The sequence below is a fragment of the Giraffa tippelskirchi genome, chromosome 2 (genome assembly GCF_054371585.1).
Source record: "Giraffa tippelskirchi isolate mGirTip1 chromosome 2, T2T-mGirTip1v1.2.pri, whole genome shotgun sequence".
NCBI classification, from domain to species: Eukaryota; Metazoa; Chordata; class Mammalia; order Artiodactyla; family Giraffidae; genus Giraffa; species Giraffa tippelskirchi.
Genome location: NC_137276.1, coordinates 39,232,743 through 39,246,704, shown reverse-complemented (window position 1 = coordinate 39,246,704; position 13,962 = coordinate 39,232,743). Strand labels below are relative to the sequence as shown.

Sequence of the window (13,962 nt, the reverse complement as noted above, 5' to 3'; positions counted from 1 at the left end):
GCGGATTCTTTACCGCTGCGCCACGAGTTCACTCTCAAATCCTGCTGTATCACCTCACGTTTACACTGAAAAGGCACCTACTCTGGGCCACCTGGGTGACACTGATGGCGGAGCAAAATGAGAATTCCGGGCGAGGAAGGGAGGGGCAGAGTTTCAAGAGAGAAAGTCGCGCTTCATCGTTTCACACTCTAGGCCGAAAGCAGAGACCCGCTTCCAACCGCAAGCCCTCTCTGCGAACCACTGGAGGCCGCCGCCGCCGCCGCCGCCGCCGGAGAAGAGGAGGGGGGCGGAGGCAGAGGCGGAGGCGGCACCCAGGGGCCCGGGCAGAGGCGGCCAGGACCATCGCAGGGGTAGTTTATTTTCCTGCCGCGGCGGCAGCAGGGACGGCTGCTGCAGGCTCGGCTTCGCCTGGCCTGCGCGTGGGGTTTTGAGGGAGCTATCTGCCCCGGCGTTGGGGAGCAACGGCGGCGAAGAGAAGGAGGGGAGGAGCGCACAGAGACCCAACAAGTGAAAGCGGCAAAGCACCACCAGTCCGCAGAGCAGCGGAGAAGGGTCGGCTGAAGACAGGGAGCGCGCACCTGTTCCCTGGGCGCGCTATCACCCGGCGGCACTGCCTTCTAGCAAAAGCCACCGCGGCCCGGGCTGCAGCGGCCAGACGGATGCCCAGGCCACAGGGCAGGCGCGGAGAGAGCCGCTGCGGTCGCCGTGCCACGCGGGCTCCGGACATCAGAGGCTGCTGGTGAGTAGGCGCGCGCGCCCGCGGGTGAGCGCGCACCGGCACAGATGCGTGTGCACGCCGGGCGCGTGTGCCACCGGCCTGGCGCGCGCTCGCCCCTCTTCCGCTAGCGGCGTCCTGTCCCGGGCTTGCTCCGCGGGAGGAAAATGCCCTTTGCCAGCCGCTCACTTCCTTCCTGCCAGCCCTGCGATCTCCTGTCTCCGCCTGCGTTGCCTCAGTCCGCCCTCCGGCGGGCCCCCAGGGGTTAGTTTCACCTTGATGGGGAAAGCAGGAAGCTGAGACTCCCTGGGGGTGGGGGGTGGGGGGAGCAGGGCGGGACCCTGGCGGTGATCCATGTACCGGCGTGTGCTTCTGGTTTAGACTTGGGGTGCGGCCTCTGAGATGGTTCAGAGAGCCCACCGCACTGTCTTTGGGGGTGCGTGGTGTGGGGAAGGAAGGGGCGAGGTTGGAAAAATAGGCGTCCCGGAGGGACGTGTGGCAGGTCTTTGTATCTGATGCTTACTGTTATGCTCTTGATGAGCCACTCTTAAGGCTTTTTTCCTCTCACCTGAATAACGTATAAGCCTTAACTGAAAGCCTTAATGAAATGCACAAAGTGGCATGTCACTAAAACATAATTTTCCAGAACTTTCTGAAACAACCCCACACCGCTAATAGTCAAGAGCCTAAGGTGTTGTAATGACAGACATTTAGAAATAAAGAAATAAACAAGAAGTAATTCAGGAAGCAGAACCTGATGGAGGGGATTGAAGGAGTGCTTGAGTGGCATGGGGGTGGCTTTATGGAAATCAGTGTTTGGTAGTAAGTAAAACAGAAATCTAAGTGAGCTCCGGAGAGCACACTGCGTTCCAAACATCCTGCTAGCCATTGAGAATAAAATGAAGCCCTGGGTTTTAAGGCGTTTCCGAGTTTATAATGGATAATCATCAGGATGCTGATTTATGATTTCATGATTCAAGGCCCTGTCAAGGTCAATATGGCAGATTCGTTTCAGCAGTTCAGTTACACCTGAATGTTTGATTTCCTGTTTCGAGTTTAGGGGAGTAGTTTTCTAAGGCGGTTTTATATAGAGATGAAGCCACCGTTTTCTATGTTTTTCCAAACCTTGTTTTAGTTGGCACTCTTTGTGGGATGGATGCTAACTTGAACTTCAAAGATATACTCTGTGACTCTGTTATAGTGGGCATTATATAGCTTCTCTGTAAAGATCTATGTTTCCAGTTAATACTGAGTCAGTGCCTTTGAGAATTAGGTTCCTCTTTACCATTTACTCCATTACATCTTTTTCATTCAGAAACTTGAGATGTTATTGGAATCCCCCTGGAAAATGAACTGGCTGCTTGTTTTCTGTTCAAGCGTATATACAGCAACTTGCTTGCCTCTTGAGAATCTGCTGTTGAATATACTACTTCAACTTTAATTTATGTATCAGCTGGTTCTTGGGAATTTTAAGAAGAAACTTGTTTTCTTACACTCTTTTGTCAAGGAAGCACCCTTTAAATCAGCAGGTAAAGAATCCTACTACTTTATCCCCTGTGGTCATCAGGGTCAGTTTCTTGCCTACTTTCACCCTGTTTCATAAGCCTCATTCCCAGTGAGAGGCTTGGAGGGAGAAATGGGAGCATCATGGTGCCCAGGATGGAGGGGACCTCAGCAAAGAGACTTGTTCCTGGAGAGGAGACTCTTTCTGGGATTGGCTTCAGAGAAGGACTGATAAAAATAGTTAAAGAATTGTTAGCAATAGTTATCTCTCTCTCTCTTTTTTTTAAGCACAAAGGACTTAACACAGTTTGATCACATTCCTCCCTCAAGGATTCTTCTCAAACCTACTTACAGCTACAATCCAGGGAGTGAGGTTGCCTTTTACAGAGAAGGAAAGCCTGGCGATTCTTGCTCAAACTCTGAGGGGTAGAAGAAATAGTGGGTGCTGCCCAGAAATTGCCAGGTGCCTCCCTGGAGGATACATTTACCCATTAGACACACTTTTAAACCACTGGACTTGTGAGTCTGTCTAATCCTAGCATTTTTTTCTCAGCCCTGTGAAAGATTTAGAAGTAACTTCAGTTGAAACTATGAAAAGTGACTCATGGTCATTCTGGAAAATATGATGGTCAGTTCTCTGTCTCTGGAGGCTAATATCTAAGCTGTACCTTAAATATTCATTTAAATGAATACCAATCCGAGAATCTTCCCATGCTTACTATATAACCTCTTTTAATGTTGATTGTTTATAGCTGTGGCTTTATAGGAATCATTAAACATTTCATCAAAATGGAGCCAATTGATACAGTCAACCAAGACCAACTGAAGGAACAATAGCAATCCTTCTAAAACAAAACGAAAAACCACTGTAGTGGTACCTACTGACTTGCTTATTTCAGTCAGCTGTCTGAACATGTGAGTTGTGCAACTGGATGTGTTGAGTGTACATTCAGAAATCCTGAGTTGACATCAGAATGTTCAACTCAGGAATGATCTGGATGTAGCTATATCTGGATATGCCTTTTGTCAGAAATTAGTTGCATTTCTAAGCAAATCAGATGAACTTCTAGTACAATCCTTCATCTTCTCATGCTGAGTGGAAAAGTCACTTAAACATTTAACAAATTGCTAAGTCTTTGAAGTTCATGTTTGATTTTCTTTCTAAGTTTTAAACTAAATCTATACCATGTTTGTCCATTGATGTGGTTGGTATGCAGACATTAATTCAGACCACTGGTTACTTAGCAACTTGTGTTTATTAAAAGCAGCCCTATGAGATAAGAACCAGTAATTCATATTTTTGCTTAGCTCTAAGGCACTTTCAAGACACTCTTAGAAATGAATGCATTGTGTGATCTTGAATATGAAGGGTGTTATGCCCTCCCTCCTTTTTTTAATATTTCTGATTTTCCATCCTCAGTCATTGGAGGTTTACCCTGTGATTCATGATCTAATTTCAGAATGAAAGATCAGAAAGCTGACTGAAATTTGCCTAGATATTAACATTATAGTGCATATAATAAAGCAGATTTTTCTCTGGTACTCTTCCCTTTTGAGACTCCAGTCGAGGTGTTTAAGATGAGATACTTAAATATTTAATTTTTTTTCTCTTGGGCTGTGCCCAAAATAAATAAAATTTTAAAACTGCTTATCATGGTTTTGAAGTAGCACAAACACTGCTATTTTCTGCATAATGAAACACAGCCATTCTTATCAAGTATTTATTTGGTAAGTAGGCACCAGAGTACTTGAACTAGAGTTAAAGTCATGTTCCTTTCATGTCTTATTAAGGTCCTTGAAAGCAAGGGAATGGAAATTTGATTTTGGTAACATAGCTAATTCAAGACAGGTTTCTTGAAAGGAGTAGTTATGAAAGAATCTTTATGGAAGGGGACTTTGGCAATTGGATGGGGAGTGGATTGGCAAAAGGAGAGAGTACAGGTGTAATCTGGTGTCAGATAATGACAGCCTAATGTAGGATCCCAGTGACACCAAGATGAAGAAGGGAAAACTTTAGACAGCCAGACATCAAGATTCTTTGTTTTATGTGGAAGAGGAGGTATTAACCTGGGGTACATACAGTGTGGTCACAAACATATTCCACATCCACAGAACACCTCTCCACTTGATGACAAGCATTCTTTCCTCCCAAGCCCTGATGTAGCCTCAGAATCTTGCAAACGTTTGACAAATGCTTATTAATAAGCATTAGTTATTAAACATGTGACATGTGCTGGGCACTGTCCTCAGCCTTCACATGTGTTATCTCAAAGATGATGTAGTGGTTAGGAACATGAACTCTTTTTGCCATTTATGAGTTATGTGTCTTTGGGTGAGTTCCTAAGTTCTCTGAGCTTCAGTTTATTCGTCTTTCAATTGGGGTGTTAGTTTTTCTCTCATAAGGTTTGGGGGGAGGAGTAAATGAATAAATAGATATAAATGGAAAGTTCTAAGAAGTGTCTGACACGAGGTTAATTGCCCCATGTGTTTGTTATTATTATTGTTAATTCATAAAACAATCTTATGCAATAGGTACCATTTTGCAAATTAAAAAACTGAAGCACAAAGAAGCTAGGCAAATTGCTGAGGGTCATAGGCTGGAAGAGAGTGACAGAGCTGAGCACCAAACTTAAGACAATCTGACTCAGTGTCTGCTTTCCTGACTTGGGTGGGGACACTGAATGGAGTGAGAAACGTGGGGGCTTGGCTTCATGAGAGTCGGTGCTCCAAGCATTTCCACTGTAGAGTTTATCATCTCCTGTATGGAATTAGTACCCAGATTCTTGTACAAAATTTTTGCTATTTTTCCATGATGTTTAATGGTTTTGTCAATGGTATTTTTCATTAAACTCCTTATTAAGAAGGGTCCCAATTTGTTTTTGCCTAAAAGTTGACCTATGTAATACATATTATATTCATTTGTAACATCTCTTCTTATACCTAGTGAACCTTTGCTGGAGGCAGGAAGATATGTCTGTGTGTGTGTGTGTGTGTGTGTGTGTGTGTGCGCGCCTGTGTGTGTGTGTGTGAGTTGTTCAGTCGTGTCCGACTCTTTGAGACCCCAGGGACTGTAGCCCGCCAGGTTCCTCTGTCCATGGGATTCTCCAGGTGAGAAGACTGGAGCGAGTTGCCATTTCCTACTCTAGGGGATCTTGCTGACCCAGGGATCAAACCCAGGTCTCCTGCATTGAAGGCAGATTCTTTACCATCTGAGCCACCAGGGAAGCCCATGTAATATGTACTATATATCTTTTATAGAATGTGTGTGCTTAGTCGCTTCAGTTGTGTCCAAATCTTTGCAACCTTATGGACCCACCAGACTTTTGCAACCCTATGGAACCAGGGATCAAACCTGCGTCTCTTGTGTCTCCTGCATTGCAGGCAGATTCTTAACCCACTGAGTTACCTGGAAAGCTACAATGTATGTAGTGTATACATAATATAATGTGTACTTTATATAAATGTGTGCATTATAAAATATATACATTATATGTAATATATATGCTGCATAATACATTATGTTATGGAGATATTTACATTATATATAATCACTGGATAAGGAGAGATGTCACAGATGAGTATGTATATATTATATTATTGGAAATGTATCAGTAGTTTGAAAAATTTCCGTGCCATCCACCTTTATCCACTTTCTTAGAGTCTCATATATCTCCCATTCATAAGCCATGGTGAAGTTATGATGCCATTTCATGACCATTTTTATTCAGAATATTTTAGAGTATTAAAATATTTTAAATATTAAGATATTTTAACTTTAATATTAAAGTATTAAAATAAATGGCTTTAGCTGTTCTTTGACTTGTTGAAATAATTACGTCATGTCTAATTATTAAAGGCCAGACCTTTTTGATTATTGGACCTGCCACTAACATTATATTATACTTCAGCTATACCTCAATTAAAAAAAAAAATAGACGCCAGATTTTAATTAGAGATGGGAAGACTGCTGTGGCAACAAAGAAAAAAAAATTCTCAATTCCTCCAGAACTTCCTTAGGAAGGAGTATGTCATCACTGATTTCAATATTTTAACATTATGTTGGTGTTGTTGTTCAGTCACTCAGTTGTGTCTGGCTTTTTGCAACCCCATGGATTGCAGCATGCCAGGCTTCCCTGTCCTCCACTGTTTCCCAGAGTTTGCTCAAGTTCATCCACTGAGTTGGTGATGCTATCTAACCATCTCATCCTCTGCCACTCTCTTCGCCTTTTGCCTTCAATTTTTCACAGCATCAAGGTTTTTTCCCAATGAGTTGGCTCTTCACATCAGGTGGCCAAAGTATTGGAGCTTCATCTTTAGCAGCAATCCTTCCAGTGAATATTCAGGGTTGATTTCCCTTGGGATTGACTGGTTTGCTCTCTTTGCAGTCCAAGGGACTCTCAACAATCTTTTTCAATACCACAATTTGAAAGCATCAGTTCTTCAGCGTTCAGCCTTTTTTATGGTCCAACTATCACATTTGTACATGACCACTGGAAAAACCATAACTTTGACTATATATGGACCTTTGTTGGCAAAGTGATGTCTTTGCTTTTTAATATGCAGTCTAAGTTTGTCATTGCTTTCCTTCTAAGAAGCAAGTGTCTTTTAATTTCATGGTAGCAGTTACCATCTACAGTGATTTTGGAGCCCAGGAAAAGAAAATCTGTCACTGCTTCCACTTTTTTCCCTTCTATTCGCCATGAAGTGATGGGACCAGATGCCGTGATGTTAGTTTTTTTAATGTTTAGTTTTAAGTCAACTTTTTCACTCACCTTTCTCAAGGTGAGGCTCTTTAGTTCCTCTTTACTTTCTGGCTCTTGAGTTCCTCTTCACTTTCTGCCATTAGAGTGGTATCATCTGCATATCTGAGGTCATTGATATTTCCCCCTGCAGTGTAGATTCCAGCTTATGACTCATCCAGCCCAACATTTCTCATGATGTACTCTGCATATAAGCTAAATAAGCAGGCTGACAATATACAGCCTCGTTGTACTCCTTTCCCAATTTTGAACCAGTCAGTTGTTCTATGTAAAGTTCTAACTGTTGCTTCTTGACCTGCATACAGATTTCTCAGGAGAAAGATAAGGTGGTCTGGTATTCTCATCTCTTTAAGAATTTTCCAGTTTGTTGTGATTCACACAGTCCAAGGCTTTCTCATAGTCAATGAAGCAGAAGTAGATTCTGAAATCCTCTTGCTTTTTTTCATGGTCCAACGAACGTTGGCAATTTAGTCCTTATAATTATTTGTTCTCATAAATAACTTTCAGAAATTTGTAACTCATATTGCTTTTTTCTAAAGAGGCAAAAACTATTCTTGGTCTTGTGCAAAAAGTTCATGGATACTATTTAGTTGAGGAATATTTTTTAAATCTGATTTTAAAAAATATAGCCTCTATTGTTTGATTTTACCCTTTTGTGTAAGTAATTATTTAACTGAAGTCCAGTTTATTTAAAGGAACTGTTTTAAAATTTTGTGAGTTTAAACTTGATTAAGGATGAAAGAATTTGAGTTTTGATGAATTTGGTGTTTTGTTTTTACACTTTTGCTATATACTTAGGTTTCAGCAATACTGCAGTAACTGAACCAAAGATTCAGCCCAGGCTCATATAAGAGATAACTGTTCAGAGACCCACCACAAATTATTCACTTTGATTGCTTCACTTGACTTGACTTTGGTTTATCTGGAAACAGGAGGCCAGTGATGAGTCATTTTTAACCCTTCTAGGCCCCAGTTAACACCGCCTGCCTGTTTTGTCTTTGCAGGTACTTAGAGGTACACTCTAAGGTACCTCTTAGGATGGGTCTCTGGGGGAGTATTAACATTTCAGACTTGAATGGCTAGGCCAATAATCAACTGTGCACCTTTTCATTAAAAGCAGAAAGAAAACTGTAATCACTAATGGCCATCTTGGTTAACTTCTGCTCATCTAAGGACCCTGTAATTTTATTTAACCTGTTGCTGGAGCCTTGTCTTTTGACTCTGGTAGCATGAATTTCAGCCACTGAGAAGAAATATGGGGAGGCCTTAATGCCTGTGGGTTCAGGCTTCAGTCTTCTGACGGGTTGACTCCAGTATTTTTTCCCAATCTGTTTTGTCTCTGAAAGGTTGGCTTTTAAGTTGTTCCACAAGATAAATTTTCTTTAACAGGAAGAACAATTGGAAGTAGTGAATGGAATGAGGTTAGAAAAGAGAAACCTGGAATAAATCCTTCATACATTCCTGTTTTTGTAAAAATGGGGCAGAGAAATTGCTTACTGAATCATTATACTACTTTAAGGGGGAAAAAATGTAAATCAGTTGGGATCATCGGTGGGTGTGGAATTTTTTTGTCCAAGTATTGAAAAGTTCAAGAAATTCAAATATGGCTTTGAAAGAAATGTAAATGACATTCTTAGGAGATCAATGTTCTTTTCCTTTCATCAGAATGTTGGTGAAAGTGTTAGTCATTCAGTTCTGTCTGACTCTCTGTGACCCCATGGACTGTAGTCCACCAGGCTCCTCTGTCCATGGAATTCTCCAGGCAAGAATACTGGAGTGAGTAGCCATTTCTTTCTCCAGGGGATCATCCCAACCCAGGGATCAAACCTGAGTCTCCTGCATTGCCGACAGATTCTTTACCACCTGAGCCATAAGGGAAGCCCTTTCTTTTTGTCAAGTGTAATATTATTGAAAGACTTAGAAAGGTCACTAAGGTAGTGCATCTCAAATTAGTCTCAAAAAACCAGAATGACTTCCATGCCACCCGTATAGGTTTTTAAAAAATATTTTTGTTTTCTTTTTTGGCCATGTAGTATGTGGGATCTTAGTTCCCCAACTAGGAAGTGAACCTGTGCCCCTTACATTGAAAGTGCAGGGTCATAATCCCTGGACCACCAGAGAAGTCCTCCCATAGGTTATTTGTTATTCAATAAGTCTAGACAGGGCCTGGGAGACTTCTTTTAACAACCTTTTCAGAGGATTCTGATGCAGGTGGTCCATAAACCATACTTAGAGGAAAATCTATTTAGAAGTTAAATTTAATTTCATATTCAGATTTGTGCTTCTGCTTTTAAGTTTTATGCATTTATTCCTCTAATTTCCATATACATTCTTATGGAATAACGTGTGTCAGTGCTGCCTTGGGGTTTTTATAATGGCACTCAATACTATGTTTTATTTCCTTGTTATTACCTGTTTTTAAATAGATGAAATCAGAAAACCACAGAGTTGGTGGGAATTTTTAGAAAGGATGTCAAACCTTTTGAGTGGCGGATATTGGGGTAGGTCAGAGAGAAGTGCTGCTGCTGCTGCTGCTGCTGCATCGCTTCAGTCGTGTCCGACTCTGTGCGACCCCGTAGATGGCAGCCCACCAGGCTCTGCTGTCCCTGGGATTCTCCAGGCAAGAATATTGGAGTGGGTTGCCATTTCCTTCTCCAGTGCATGAAAGGGAAAAGTGGAAGTGAAGTCGCTCAGTCGTGTCCGACTCTTAGCGACCCCATGGACTGTAGCCTACCAGGCTCCTCTGTCCATGGGATTTTCCAGGCAAGAGTACTGGAGTGGGGTGCCATTGCCTTCTCCAGAGAGAAGTAGAGGAAGCCATATATTAGGAAGCAGTGGAAAACAAAGTCAATAGTGCACAGCACCGAGGGCTGGCAAGAGTGTTTGGACCTCTTCTGGTAGGCAGTAGGTTGCCAGTTGCTTTTTTTGAGCAGGGGACTAACCTGATGCAAACAAGCCTTACTCTTGTGCAAGGGACACCTGGTACCTAGTCCAGAAGAGAGGATTCATGAAAGGCAGAAGGGAGCAGGTGAGCACTTGGGCCTTGATTTTAGCAGGACTGACTAAATGAAGCAGAATTCTCCCAAGCTGTTTTCCTTAAGGTCTATAGCCAGTAAATTGCTGCTCCAGCAGCCGCAATGGTGGTGACACAGTGTTAAAGAGTCCACCTGCCAGTGGAGAGGCAGGTTTGATTCCTGAGTCGGGAAGATCCCCTGGAGAAGGAAGTGGCAACCCACTCCAGTATTCTTGCCTGGAAAATTCCATGGACAGAGGAACCTGGTGGGCTACAGTCCATGGGGTTCACAAAAGACTCAAGGGTGACTTTACTAAACAACAACAGGCAGCTGCATGTTATGGTGTAACATCAAGGTCACCCAGCCCACCTTAAAGACATATAGTCTCTCTCAGCTTAGAAAGCCCTTGAATAACTATATATTTCAACTAATATTACTGCCATAACATGGTTTGGCATGAGTCTCACATTAGACCAGGGAAATAGATTCAGGGAATAATTGATCAGAATCCATACATCTAGAAACTGGCAGGGCTGGACTAAAAATCTGGAGCTACCTACTCATGATTTATAGGCTTTTTTTCTTAAAGTATTATTTGTCTGGTTATAAAGTGATACGTATCTGTTACAAATTATATTGAAAGTGAAAGTGTTAGTCTCTTAGCTGTGTCCAACTCTTTTCCACCCCCTGGACTGAAGCTCACCAGGCTCCTCTGTCCATGGAATTCTCCAGGCAAGAATACTGAAGGGGGTCGCCATTCCCTTCTCCAAGGTATCTTCTCGACCCAGGGATCAAACCAAGGTCTCCCATATTACAAGCAGATTCTTTACCGTCTGAGTCACCAGATGAGAAAAATCCAGTATATGTTGTTCAACTTTTTTCATGCAAACACCAACATATGTTAAATACATATGTATTAGTAATACAAGATGGGAGTCGTGTTATTTTACAACTTGCTTTTTTTTTTACTTAATACTATAACTTGGACAACTTCCTGGTTCAGAGCATACAGATGTAAGTCTTTTCTAATGGCTTCATTTACTATAGAAATTTTTTTTTCAAATATTCTCCTACATATTTCAGTTTCCTCCTACATATTTCAGTTTCCAGAATTGTAATATTTTTAAGCTATGCTGCAATGATTTAGAGCAAGTGTGTGTGTGTGTGTGTGTATTAGTGTATTATTAGGCAGGACAGTCTACGGGAAAAACAGAATTGCTGGGTCAACAGGAACATGTACTGTTTTTAAAATAGCCAATTTTTCTTCCAGTTTTCAATATTAAGTATGATGGATCATGTAAAGTTTATCAATCAAATAAATGAAAATACCATTTCAAATTCATAGTTTCATAATTACTAGTGAAATTAACATTTTTCACATGTTGCTTAGCCATTCATAGTTCTCTCATGACTTGGTCATTTCATTTGCATGTTTTTATTCAACTTTTTACCTCTTTCTTACTATTACCCAAATATGCCTTTTAGTTTAGACATAGCCGGTATTATATATACTGCATGTGATGCAAACTTTTTTTCCTTTTGTTGTCCTTTGTTGAAGGGATTGTTAAGGTACTAACTGAATATTTTAAAAATATTTAATTTTAAGTAATTTCAGACTTACAGAAAATTGCAAAAATAGTACACAGAATTTCTGTGTATCCTTTACCCATTTTCCCCAAATTTTAACACCTCATATAATCATTCAGTTCAGTTCAGTTCAGTCGCTCAGTCGTGTCTGACTCTTTGTGACCCCATGAATCGCAGCACGCCAGGCCTCCCTGTCCATCACCAACTCCTGGAGTCTACCCAAACCCATGTCCATCGAGTCAGTGATGCCATCCAACCATCTTATCCTCTGTCGTCCCCTTCTCCTCTTGCCCCCAATCCTTCCCAGCATTAGAGTCTTTTCCAATGAGTCAACTCTTTGCCTGAGGTGGCCAAAGTATTGGAGTTTCAGCTTCAACATCAGTCCTTCCAATGAACACCCAGGACTGATCTCCTTTAGGATGGACTGGTTGGATCTCCTTGCAGTCCAAGGGACTCTCAAGAGTCTTATCCAACACCACAGTTCAAAAGCATCAATTTTTCGGCGCTCAGCTTTCTTCACTGTCCAACTCTCTCATCCATACATGACCACTGGAAAAACCATAGCCTTGACTAGACGGACCTTTGTTGGCAAAGTAATGTCTCTGCTTTTTAATATGCTGTCTAGGTTGGTCATAACTTTCCTTCCAAGGAGTAAGCATCTTTTAATTTCATGGCTGCAATCACCATCTGCAGTGATTTTGGAGCCCCCAAAAATAAAGTCAGCCACTGTTTCCACTGTTTCCCCATCTATTTCCCATGAAGTGACGGAATCAGATGCCATGATCTTAGTTTTCTGAATGTTGAGCTTTAAGCCAACTTTTTAGTTATCAAAATAGGATACTAACATTGTTACAATACTATATTGTCTAGTCTATAGATCTTATTCACATTTCACCAGTGTCCTCCTTCTGGTCCAGAGTCCCACCCAGGATCACACATGGCATTTTGCTGTCATATCTTCTTAGTCCCTTTTGGTCAGAAATGTTCCCTCAGTTTTTGTCTGTCTTTCATCATCTTGACACATTTTCAGAACACTGGCCAGTTGTTTTGTAGAAAATCCCTCTATATAGGTTTGTCTTATATTTCTTCATGAGTGTATGAGTAAGAGTGTGATTAGTCTGGAAGTAGTCAAAAATATCTGCCTGAGGAAGAGATGCTTAAACTAACCCTGGAAGGATACAGAGGAAGTAAACGTGTGAAATAAGGGTACAGGGAAGGCTGGTGGGTTGGCAGCTGGATCAGACCCAGCTCTGTGGGACCTATTAAAGATATGTGATATTGACAGTGATGGAAAGCTGTTAAAGGGTTTTAAGGGAAGAAATGACAGTATTTGAATGGCATGCCGGTTGTATGTAGAATTAAACAAAGAGGCACGTGATGAAAACAAATAGACCAATTAGAAGGCTATTCTAGTGATGCAGACAGAATAAAGGGTGACACAGATTAGTCTCCTCTGAGGAAAGATGGTGAGAAAATGCAGATTTGAGAGTTATCTTGGAGGGTGACTCAGTAGATATGAGTGATAGAATGGATGTGGATTGAGGGAGGAAGGAGATGTATGGCAACTATTTCCAGGTTTCCCCAGGTTTGTGTAACTGCTTGGGTGTTAATGTCATTCACTGAAATACAGGAGAAATCTCTTCTGAAGTTAGAAGCGTCACCATCTCTGCTTCCCTTACATGCCAACATTCACAGTATCTTTGCCTGCTTATGCTCCTGTATCCCAGTCTGTCCACTTCACTTCCAAGTTCTATGTGTTTTCCCCTCAGAATCTCTCCCAATAGCTATTTATCCTTCTACATTCTTTTTACCACTCTCAGTCCAGTCCTGGGGTACCTCAAACACAGTTGCATCCCTGCCGCCTTTCTGAATTGCCAATATCTTTTTTTCTATGTAAGTTTACCCATCATTCACAGACTCTGTTTTTTCAGCTTCATTGAGGTATTATTAACAGTGTTAGGTGCTCAGTCATGTCGAACTCTTTCCATCCACATGGACTGAAGCCTGTCAGGCTCCTCTGTCCATGGAATTCTCCAGGCAAGAATACTGGAGGGGTAGCCATTCCCTTCTCCAAGCGATCTTCCCAACTCAGGGATGGAACCCAGGTCTCCTGCATTGCAGGCAGATTCTTTACCACCTAAGCCACCAGAGATTACTTCAATTGAATAAATAATGTACTATGTGTCTAGTTTGGGCAGATCACCTTATTGAGCAGAGTTGAGCATTAAATAAGAAGCTAAGCAAAATTGAAGAAATTCAGGGTCAGGTTGCCTCATGATAAAAACGAACTGTGTCCTTGTCATACTCCTTATATAAAAATAAATTCCACACAGATCAAAGGTATTCATTCAAAAATAACTAACCATAAAATTACTAGGAAAAA

General features: G+C 41.7%; 1 protein-coding gene across 7 annotated transcripts in view; it reads left to right on the top strand.

The window, feature by feature from the left end:
* Positions 1-325: 325 nt before the first annotated feature.
* STAMBPL1 (STAM binding protein like 1) overlaps positions 326-13,962 on the top strand; it is a 51,378-nt gene continuing 37,741 nt past the window's right edge. For 4 of the 7 annotated variants that reach the window (XM_081573603.1, XM_081573605.1, XM_081573607.1 and 1 more), the window contains exon 1: positions 326-739. The gene's annotated coding sequence lies outside the window, so the exon portion shown is untranslated. Of the gene's footprint in view, positions 980-13,962 lie in introns of all 7 variants that reach the window. The other 3 variants (XM_081573604.1, XM_081573606.1, XM_081573608.1) reach the window with 2 other exon arrangements.